Source organism: Diorhabda carinulata, chromosome 5, assembly GCF_026250575.1.
Source record: "Diorhabda carinulata isolate Delta chromosome 5, icDioCari1.1, whole genome shotgun sequence".
Taxonomy (NCBI): domain Eukaryota; kingdom Metazoa; phylum Arthropoda; class Insecta; order Coleoptera; family Chrysomelidae; genus Diorhabda; species Diorhabda carinulata.
Genome location: NC_079464.1, coordinates 19,789,956 through 19,802,027, shown reverse-complemented (window position 1 = coordinate 19,802,027; position 12,072 = coordinate 19,789,956). Strand labels below are relative to the sequence as shown.

At 31.7% G+C, this 12,072-nt stretch overlaps 1 protein-coding gene across 1 annotated transcript in view; it reads left to right on the top strand.

Moving 5' to 3' along the window:
* The first annotated feature begins 1,368 nt into the window (after window positions 1–1,368).
* LOC130893656 (protein slit) overlaps window positions 1,369–12,072 on the top strand; it is a 90,284-nt gene continuing 79,580 nt past the window's right edge. Inside the window, exon 1 of the mRNA XM_057799920.1 lies at window positions 1,369–1,576. The gene's annotated coding sequence lies outside the window, so the exon portion shown is untranslated. The remainder of the gene's footprint in view (window positions 1,577–12,072) is intronic.

Sequence of the window (12,072 nt, the reverse complement as noted above, 5' to 3'; positions counted from 1 at the left end):
TAAAGCAGAGTGAACCAGAATAATTGACAGCAAAATCTAGAGCTACATATATTATGAGCAAGCTTGAGATTCGATAGAGAGACTTAAGGAGTTTTAGGGGTTCCAAGAAAACAAATAAAACTGGTGAAACTAATTCTGGATAGAACTGAGATCAAAGTATTGTTGGAACGAGGGTTTTCCGAACATTTTCAAAGAAAAAGTTTGAAATTTTAGTAAATACAGACGACATTGAATATATTGGAGATGAGTTGGTAACAACTGCATGAATTGATTGGAGAACTGACCACGAAAAATATGGAAAGGGGAGCGATTAGCAGATGATAAGGTGAAAAGTGCTGCGAGAGCTACTAGGACTAGAGGATATAATTTACAAAGTTTTGGTCAGGATAGGGGTTCCAAGAAAACAAATAAAACTGGTGAAACTAATTGTGGATAGAAGTGAGATCAAAGTATAGTTGGAATGATGGTTTTTCGAACATTTTCAAAGAAAAAGTTTAAAATTTTAGTATATACAGACGATATTGTATTGCTAGCTAGACCTAGAGGTGGAAAAGAAAAAATATACATGAGACTGGTAGAGCAATCAATAACAGTTCATGATACATGGGTAAAAAAATATGTAAATGGAAGGATCAAGGGAAAAATCAATGTTTTATGGCGGAAAACGACAAATTTTATTCTGAAAAATTGATGATGGATGATGAGACAGGAAAATAAGGCTGCAAAGGATTGCAGAACAACTAAGTTCCTAAATATAATATTCAAACCGTAAAAGTGATGATTTTTTTTATTTTAGGTCTCTGTTGACTGATTTTTTATCAAAGATGACCTAAAATCAATCTAAGAAGTGAAAAGCTAAAGAAATCGAAGCGTAGATTAGGCTGACTGTACTGTATGGGTGTGAGACTTGGGTACTAATTCAGATAAGTGCCAAAAACTACTGGCAACTTGAGAATTAACAACCTTTCATTGAAAAGAAGAATGAATGCTGACCTGAAACAATTATATATTTTCCTATTAGGTTTCGTGGTGTCTTTATGTGTCTGGACGAGCTTGAACAATACAGACGTTTGTAACGGAATTATGAAACAAAGTATGGTTCGAGAGGATTTCAGATTGCTTAATACTGATCAAAAGTTCGCTAGCTGAAACTCGGGAACCCCAAAGCACTTCGATACAATAAAGTAACTTTTCCATTGAGAAGGCACTCACATTTTCGTCAAACCGCCCTCGCATAATTTATTCAAAATAATATTAAGATTAATATCTTCGACCTAGTTATTAGAATCATTTCCATTGTAATGCCGTCGTGGTCGTATCTGCATACCAATATTTTCGTTTATTCATAAAAGCTTCGCCAATGGGAAACACAAGTTAGAATTTCCAGCAGGTGCGAAAGTTGATTTTGTGGGAGCAACAGCAAATTCCAGTATTGACCGAGCAACATTTGGCTTCGACGCCGACCGGCGGCGGCGTCGGATAATGTCGGAAAGCGTCGATGCGTCCTCCAGTTGGCGTTTGCCGCGAGTGAAGGGATGTCTTTGTTTGAAAGTTCCGCACAAATCGTGGAAAATTGGTAAGTAGAAAAATATACATACTTTTCCATATTTATTCATTATTTAAAACGTGTTTTATTAATTTCATTGATATTTTTTCTGTTTAAAATTGAATATTAATACAATTATTTAATATTTCTTATAATACCATAAAATTGAAAGTTTGAGACACTAGTTTCTTTTATACAGTTAGGTTTACAAAGTGATGGGTGAATACATTTATTAATTTATTATAATTTAATCAGATAATATTGCAATATATGAATTTTTATAAAACAAATAACCGTTTTGGAAGTACCTGGTTCAATAGATTTTTTAGGAAAATGAAAAATTTTGATTTTATGAGTTAAATAGAATGAAAAATGAAATTTTACTTGTTCAATTCGTACAATAATCATTGAGTTATAACCTAATTAACAATATTTATAATAATTGTAATCTATATTTGGCAACTTTCATTTATAGACAAAAAAATTGTTGATGCTGAACTTTTTGCATAAAATTTAGGAGAATTTGGTATTTTCTTGTTTTTATAATTAAATTGGAGTTTTTTTGATCAATTGAAACAAAAATATTGGAAAATGGTATACATTCGTGTTGTTAAAAATAATCCAGTTGATTCCATTCGTAACAAATTGGAATTGAGCTTAATATAGAAGAAAATTATCAAAAAATATCGTTAACAGCAACAATAGATCAAGTTACGAAAACTAATAATAGATTCAACAAAACGTAACTTTCGTAAAAGTACAAAACTGCGAAATCCACTGATATAATATGGTACAAACATATCGAAAAGTTTGCATGAAACTAACAGGTGGCGCAAAAGTCATCACACCCTCGGAAGATAATATAATTTTTGCAAATGGCGGTATATTTCAGTTCCGCTTTTGATATTTGTTAAGTAAACAGATACAAAATAAGATTTGATTTGGTATGATTTTTAAGAAAGCAGAATATTTGATTTATTCATATATAAATTCATCGATGGTGTTAGAAGTTAACTTGAATGTAGATGTCCCGGTCGTCCGACATCAATTAGGTGAAATCTACGGCGTTTACTGGTTGTCTAGAAGCATATAAAACAATATTAAATGCTGTTATGTGTGGGCGATATTAGAAAAACTTGCAGTTGTTGCAAACAATTGGGCATTAATCGGTAGTCTTAACAAATAATTTTGGTTGGAGACTTGAAGATATTTCATTACAATGTATATCAGTTATTAGTCACGAAGTAGAGTTTTTCGACATTTTTATGAACACTGCAAGTTGAAGGCCTTCTGCTGCGTGGTTCTTGTTGACAGCGTCACAATTATATAGGGCAGATTTTACAATATCTAGAAAATAGACTAAAAGGTCATCAATATGATACAAAAATTCAAATATAAAGATTTAAAAAGTCTTGGAACGGAATTTAATACACGAAAAAGAGAATTTTTCACATTCATGAAAACAAAACTATAAATGATAAAAAATAATTCAAATGAAATTTATAGCTCTATTTTGTAAATTCTAATAAAACTACAAATAATTTGATTGATAACTGCTACATATTTGAGATATAAGGACTAAGGAAAAATTAATTTTTCTTATTAGAGTATTTTCTATTTTGATATTCATGATCTGGGTGACATATTGATTAATAGAAATGCGGAAATTTTGAGTGTTAATATTAAATATTGATAAAGATTCAAAGAAAAGTCGAAACGTCAAATTTTATCTTCCAAAAATTATTGAAAAAACTAGTTTTAAAACAGAAGAGACCTAAAATCAAGAACATTTAGATCCATTAATATAACAAAAGGTGTAAGAAATAAAAAATTGTTCTATTAATTGACTTACAGACCATTCTCAACCAATTATAAGAAATAGGGATTTTCATATATGAACACCGACATAACTTATGAGACACCCTCTGTATTTCTCAATCTTAGTGTCCATGATTTTCGTATATGTTTTCAAACCAACTGAGGATAAGCATATTGCTTTGTAGTTTCCTCGCTTCAGGTCATCATCTTTTTTTCATAGGGATATCAATTGATTTCCTTTCCGGTCAAAAAAAAATAATGGCAAATTGAAAATAAAACCCTTACTGTTTGGATAGTGTTTGATATCATTATTTATTTAGCTTTTGAACAATTCATACTTTATTTATAGAAACACTGTTTATAATTTGAGATTTAATTGATAATTATGGTTTTAAAAAACTGCCTTGATAGTCACAGTTTTTATTCGCGTATAAAAACTCATATGAATACGTGAAATTACATATTATACATACGTTACTTTAGATAATTATTATGTTATTAAGAAATGTGAAACGTCATCGTCATTTTGCTGAAATTTTTTTGCAAATTTGATTGACAAAACACTAATCGATAAGCTGAATGAACATGGAAAAAGAATCCATGTGATTGCACTCCTGAAATTGCGTGCAATATAACTCAAAAGCTCAAAACCTGCTTCCGGAAGTCATATGGAAATTTGTTGGATGGGTGTAGCACTAAAAATATCAAAAATTACAAAGAAAATGTTCTTATTGCATATTTCTCGAAAAGTTCAAGTCAATGTCGATGGAAATCATCAACGATATGTCCCCATTAAACCGGAAAAAAATTTTCTTACATCGTTCGTTGTGAGCAAAAGTTGGTGTTTGAATATTACAGAAAAATAACGTTTTTCATATTATTTTTCACTGTTTCTCAATACCTCTCTCTACTACAGACCTAGAACTTGCCCACCTCAATAAATCAGAAACTTAAGTAAGTATGACAACTTTTATAAGGTTTACGTAGATGCTTCAAAAAATCAAGATGAAACTGAAGTCGGTTTTATCTGGTTTCTCCAGAAATTTCGTGGTCTGCCTCTGCCTGTTGGCCATTGTATTATCCTTCTCACCATTTTTGTAGGTTTCATTCTCATGATGTGTCTTGCCCTATTTAGTTTTTGTCCTTCTATTTCTTCATTTTTTTTCAATCTCCCTTTTTCATCCCTAGTAATATTTGATCAGAATAGTATATTTCTCCCGTTTATCTTTAGATTTTCTTCTTCCTCTTTATTTATGACAGTTTTTATATTTTCCAAATGTCCACCTGTCGAAATCCTTGGTACTTCCTTCTTTTACATCTATCCTCTCTGCTAAACTAGAAGAACTTGAGGAATTTCAGAAAATTGGATCCAAGAATATCCTTATAATAACAGCTTTCCAATGTACATTATCAGCAATCTGCCAACAATTTTCCAATTAATATATTGCCATTCATATTCAGAAGGAGCTAATCAAAACCTTTTTTAAGAAGAAAATCCAAGAAAAATCGCAAGGAAAATCGACCCATATGAATCTTACGAAACCGTTAAAGATGATTACGACTACAAATCCAACAATATAACATGACTACCTATTAGCGGAATGTGAAACACCTCTTGACTATTTAAAATACGACAATGAACTAAAAATGAATAAATTACGACATTCAACGGGAAAGCTACTTCAAGAAGACCCAAAGAAACTTATAAATTACCTGAAAATTTAATAAAAACCATAGCATTCCGTTTAAAATTACGAAGTTGGGGTCCACATCCGGTACCGGAAGTTTCACAAAACTGAAATTATTTTAGCTGAAACGAGCATTTTGGAAAACCCATCAAATTTTTAAACACTAGTCGCAGTACGTTGTGAAGGACACTGTACGGTGGACGTTAATTTTCGTATTCAGAATATGTATCAATTTCATTTCATTTCATTCAATGGTTGGACCGCATTGTTAAAGATTTCCACACTTTCGATTTTTCCTAGAAAAATCCAAAAATACAGTTTTACTAAACTGACCGTCAACTTTTTTCAATTAACACCATTGCATATATCTACTGTATGCAATATCAAATTGTAGTTTCGATTTCTGAGCCAGCAGATCCATCGCTGCCTGTTGGATGTTGGCTTCGGCGTCGATCTCGCCTCATACATAATCAGTTTCGATTTCTTCACTATTCATCTTTGTGTTTCACTATAAACAAATTATTGAAAAAATAAACGTCGATATTATTAAAAAAATCGAATTCCGCATTTTTCAGTTGATTAATTTTAGTAAATAATAATTTAATATTGAAAATCAACGACTCCTACCTTAATCTCTTATATTTTTATAAAAAATTATGTATGATATACTTGTATAATAAATAACTATTTTAATAGTTTTGCGGCTTTCTACGGTTATAAAATATGGTCTTTAGATTAAAAAAACTATTATTCATTTTAGAATTTGGTACTTTCTGAAGTTTTCGAAATTGCTACCAATAACACTGTTATCCACTTAACAAATAGTGTTTCATTTTACTTCTCTTTTCTCTAAATGGAAGTAGAGCTGTAGAATATGTCTCTTGGGAACGTTTTCCTTTGTTAGAGCAATAAGCATTATCGATTTTTGGGGTTATTCTATTCTCTCAACTTGTATACATGTGCTCCACATTTATCTTTGATACGTCTTCATCTAAGTTTGCCCTGTCTAATCTAACGAAGTGGTTTCTGAACAACGCAATCTTTTTGTGACATAAAATTTATAAAAATATTGCTTATGATTGTGAGGATATTAATTAACTAATAGCAACGTCATATAAAAATTTTATTTTTAATATTTCTTCTTCTCAATACGTCAGTTACATAAGTCAGATTTTTTTTGAAAATCCATTGATGATTACATTGGTTAACACACCCGTTGTTTTCTTTGAATTTTTTAATGCTATTGGGACTATAAAGACAATACTGAGTGATAGCTAAGAGTTTTAATTATTGAAATAAGTAGTTTTATTGATTTCACAGGAAAATTAAGAAATATGTTTTCATAGAACACCATCAAGCGATCTTTTAGATAAGTGTGTGAGACTTGAGTCTGGCATCATATTATGTGAGTCCCACTTTCCCTCATAACTCCATTTCCTTGTTCGAATATCCTGATGAAATATTTCATTCCGTTCTTCACTAAAATCACTCAAATTTTGTGGTAATCGGTCTAAATGCGAGTACAGGAAGTGAAGTTTTATGTTCTTGCAAGTTTACCTAGGACTCTACTCACAATTAGAAAAATGAATTACAATCTTTGGATTCAACTACTGTCATTGATTTGTCAAAATTAGGATCTTTCTGACTTGAGGTAGAGATTTCATTGCAAACTTCAGCAGTAATACACCATCATATGTGAATTCACTTTCCTTGAGTCAACAATTTCGACTTCTTCAGAAAATCCCTTCCCAACAAGGTGCCCCACGACCCCCTTTTTTATTTAAAATTTTTAGAGAGAGTGCTGGGGGGGGGGGATAATATTTTCATATTGTAAATTGTCAATTTAAGAACAAAAATCGACCGCATCGGTATGAAGAGATTGATTGACATTGGATGCTTTGAATGAAATTCATTAAAATTATCACGAATATTGTATATAGTTGTTGATTGTATAAACAATATATAATCAAGTTTCGAATCGTAAATTTCAATGTTTCCAGAACAAGTTTATCCTCTTACGTTTATGCGATTCGTATCACGCTTTCAAGAAAGTTAAATTTGTAACATTGTGGGCGCCCTTGAGGGTATTTATACATTGTGTGATATTTTATTACTACGCAAGTAATTTAAAAGTAATAGTCGGCAGTGGAAATTGTTATTCTTGGAAAGTTCTATTCTGATTACTTGACGTTCAATATGTACAATAATTTCATGTTTATACTCAATTGAAGCTGATGACGTTCCTACAGAAAGCGATTCCCCTTCATGATAGTACAGTGAATGAAAATTTCAGATGGAGTATACTTTACCCTCCTTTTTAACGCCTAGTATCCTTCTAATCATCCTTTGTTAAAAGTCCACGTTTCGCCTCCGTAGCTCACCGTTGGTCTTATTATTGTTTTGTATAGATGTAGCTTTGCCTTTCTGGAGACTTTCCTCCCTCATCCTCGCTTCCAAATTTTCTTCCTCGTTACTGTCGTCTTTGATAACCACCCCAAGATATACATAACTTGGAACTTGTTCTCTGTATTAACAAACTTCTCATCGCCCTTTTCCTTTGTGGTATTGTCATCATGAACTTTGATTTATCTTCGTTGACTCGTAGATGAACTGTTTCTGCCATTTCTTTTTCCGGTGTTGAAAGGATTACTACATCGTCTGGGTATGCCAGAAGTTGCGTTCTTATTATTCTTAGTCTCCATGTTTTGTTCAAATTGACTTCACGTACTATCCATTATAATACTATATTGAACAGCGTAGTGGAAAAAGGATCTTCTTGTTTTAGTCCTGTGTTGATCTGGAAATAGTTTGATATTCTTTGATTAGCTTTCACCTTCGTTTTTGTATGTTCAAGTGTCATTTTTGTAAGGCTATTTGGAATACTAAGATCACTCATATTGCTGTACAAATGGTTTCTTTCCATAGTATCGTAGTATATGAAGATTGAGTAGATTGGCAGATCGTATTCATACCCCAGGATCTTCTAGATTGATGCATTTCATTGCATCAATGAAATTGCAGATTGCATTGATGAAACACAGTAGTTTTGGCTTGATTTCTGTGCTCAAACGTTGCAATAAGTTCATAAAATACACCCTGTTGATACTTTTTCGTTTTTGAGTGAATGAAAATTATCCAATTTAAAAAAACCGATGCCATGACGTCCCTGCAGATCGAACGGTCTTTGTCTTCTTTGGAGCCTGTTCTCCCTTTTTAGTTCATTGTTTTGATTGTTCCTTTGTTTTGGGTGTGAATTGATGAAACTACGTTACATCCATGGTTATGAAACGGGGCAAAAGTTTTTGTGAAAAATTGCCAAATCCTGAATGGAAACATCTTCAAAACGCTGTTTTAGTTCCATTGTGGGCAAATGCGGAAACCATCTTACGCACAGCTATCCTGTGTCAAAATTTTCAGTTAATATGCGATGTACTGAAATTTTTGATATGCCTAGTATGTCTGCCAGCTCGCGCACTTTCAGTCGACGATGATCCATTACCGCTTTGTGGATTTTTTTCAACATTTCTGGAGTTGTTTTACTGTTCATATCGAAGGAGCAGTCTCACCCAGATTAGAATCTAGTTCATCGCAATATTAAACAACGCGACGTCTTCAAACTTGAAACATATGCTGTATGGATAGTGTAGTTTCTAATACAGTGGTACTTTTCAAGCAACCACCGCCATCTCTAGGTCAGGCCGGGTACTTCTGGAACCATCCTCGTACGAATTGAAATTAATATTACTCATATTTACAATATTGCAGCTAAAAAATTAAAAAGAAACTCTTGTCAACTTATATACTATGTTTTTTTGTTAGAATGCATTGTTTTCCAATTATTATTGAAGAAAGACTTAAACACATGCATGTTTTGATCGAAAACTTAGCAGGCTTAATCGCGAATAGCTAAAAAAGTATTGATTTCATAAAAACTACGCATAGAACATTTTTTGCTTGAAACAGACTCATTTATTTCAGAGTTTGAGTTGCATTCTTCAGTTCTCACCCCCCGAGAATAGTTGGAATATTGGAAATTGAGATATTCACTACATCCATACCGAATTTCATGATAATCGGTGTAGATCTGCTTACTAGAACCTATTAGACACTTGACTTGTAAGATACGACGAATATCTCAGTTTTCTTGTATAGATTAGTTGAATTTACTTATCGCAAATTCTTATTGAGAAAAGCTTTATGAATACATAATAGATATTGATTAGGAAAAGATGTTGCGGTTCAAGAGGGAATGAGGTAAAAGCCATAAAATATAGTAGATAAGGAATGTTCACAAGTTTTTTTATCAAAATTCAATATATACGTCCATAAATTATGTAAGTTTCCTAAGTGGAGTTCTTACAAACTCCACTTGTGTTAACTGATGGCATAAAATCGATTTTCATTGCAAGGAAGAGTTATATTCGCTATTTATCTCAATTCTATGTTTATTTGGTGAGAAACCATTTGAATATTCACCGAACTCAGTTTATTCACGTTTGATGGATAGTTTTTACATTAACATTTAACATTTGGTAGTACTGATTATAATAAATAATGGTTTGGTTGTCCTTGATATAAGATTAAATTTTAGAATTAACCTAAGCTTCTTAGTACTTCACTAACTATCGTACTGGGTTTCACACGAGTTCAAAATGCTTGGTGCGTTTGAGTCAAAAAGTTCCATCTTCCAATCGGATCGGGAATCTGGTGATTCAGTTTAATTTATTCGTTTTTGTACGTTTCCTGAGTGTTTTATGAAAAATAAAACGAGAGAAATTGCAATAATTTCATGTATTCGAGAATTTCGTCCGTGGTCCGTGGTTATTACAATAAAAAAATCCTGGATACAATATGAACATCATAATCATAGAAAATAATAAGCATTTTCAATACACACCTAATAAGTAACACAAATGAAATCATTTCAATAAAAACTGAGAAAATAACTGAACTTTGATTTCCCATGTATCAGCTAACTTCTATGGATATTTCATCCTATAATATTATAAAATACGAAATACTTAAAAGGCCTTTTTATTTGAGACATTTCTTAATCTCCAAAAAGAGGTGGAGTGAACAAAATTTTTCATTACTAAAATCCATCTTATTTTTATACAAACAATCACCTCCCGTATATTTTTACACAAAACTGACCCACCCTTTTCATGTCGAGTTGAAAGTTTGAACAAATAGAACATTTCGTCTAAAAAAATCGTATATTTGTTATGTTCAAGTATATAAGTAAATAATATTAATATAACTAAAAGAAGGATTTCTGAAAAATGATTCACACAATAGAATTTGTAGGTATACATATATGAGATTCACCTGGTATATAAATTTTTCATTTTGGAATGAATATACAAACTCACCATGTTTATGATAATATATGATAACTTATTTGGAGCTGTTTTAAAAAATTATTTTGGTCCCCTGTATAAAAAAAAACTGAAAGTTTACTACTACGCAATAAATATAATTAAAGTATCTGTTTTTGTTTGGTTATATTCTGTATTTTCAAATTTTTTTATAACAAATCTAATTTTCAAAAAATGCAAACTTTACAATACGGAAATACCTACATTTTATAAAAATTACTTGCCTACCAGTTTTCATTGGAAGGTTGGATTTTTTTAAATGTTTAGAGAAAATCATTTGTTTTGAAACAGTTTAATTAGAGTCTGCAGAAAATTTCGTTCTGTATCAGTTTTTTTTTTCGAAACTATAACCTAACCCAACATAACCTAACAACCCAACATAACCTAACATAACCCAACATAACTCAACATAACCCAACATAACCCATCATAGATAAATATGTTGGGTTATGTTGGATTATGTTGGGTTATGTTGGGTTATATTGGGTTATGCTGGGTTATGTTTTGTTAAGTTGGGATCGAGAAATCTGTTGAATCAGTTTAATCTATTCGTTTTCGTACATTTCCAGAGTGACTAGTCGGTGGATTTATCATCTGTTAGTTCACTTGGATAATGGTCTAGAAATTCGTTATTGATTTTTTCTATTTCTTTTGTTACTTGTTAGATGCGGTTGTTTACTGTGTTCTTCTGTCTTCTGCCACGTTTATTTGTCTTTCCTTTTTCTTTAAACTTGTTCTCTGATTTCTTTGGGGTAATTTTGACCTTTTGTACCTCATGTAATTTGTTTGGTATTGTTCCATGTTGCCTGCTATGTATTTATAATTAGTTTTTCAGCTTCTTAGTCTAGTTGTTCATTAGTTCTTATTGGTACATTCAATCCAATTCTATCATTTGAATTCTTGTTTAAAACTTTCCTAGTTAGTCCCTTTATTACTTTGTTTAGATTCTCTAACTCTAATGTGAGTAATATAGATCTGAGCTTGGTCCTTCATCATCTCAATATCAACCCAGAATGTGGGTTTCCCAGTTGAATGGCATTTATAGTAGCTCTTTACCTTAAATATTAGTATTAGTTAGCCTAGAACCACAATTAATATTTTTTGCACTAAAATTTGCCCCAATAATGAATTTACCTCCAAGTGTATTAAAGAAATGGATACGGTTTTGGTTTTTTATTTTGTGTCTCTTCGTCAAGTGTTTTCCAATACATTTCAAGCATTCGAGCAACTTGGTGTCCTTGGTGGCATTTTTTCCACTGAGGTATCAATTTAGGTTTTTAAAAGCTTCTATGGTTACTTTCATACCTTATATTTCTTAGATCTTTTAGTATATCCATTACGGGGCAAGTTTGATGCAATTTTCTCACTAATACTTTAAGGAGTCTAGATTTCTTAGCTTCGAAGGAATACCATTCAAGCTCTTATCCTCCAATTCCTTTGATAGGTTTCTGGAATTATCGTCATCGCTTATATTAATTTCAGTATTACTATCTGATATCATACCATATAAGTTTTATTTGGATATCTTCTAATTTACTTCTCTGTATACGAGGAGACTGTACTTTTTTCGGGAAATTGCTTGTCTTCCTTTTTTTTAGTGTTTAGATCTCCAATCCACTAAGTTACTTTTTTACTTAATTCT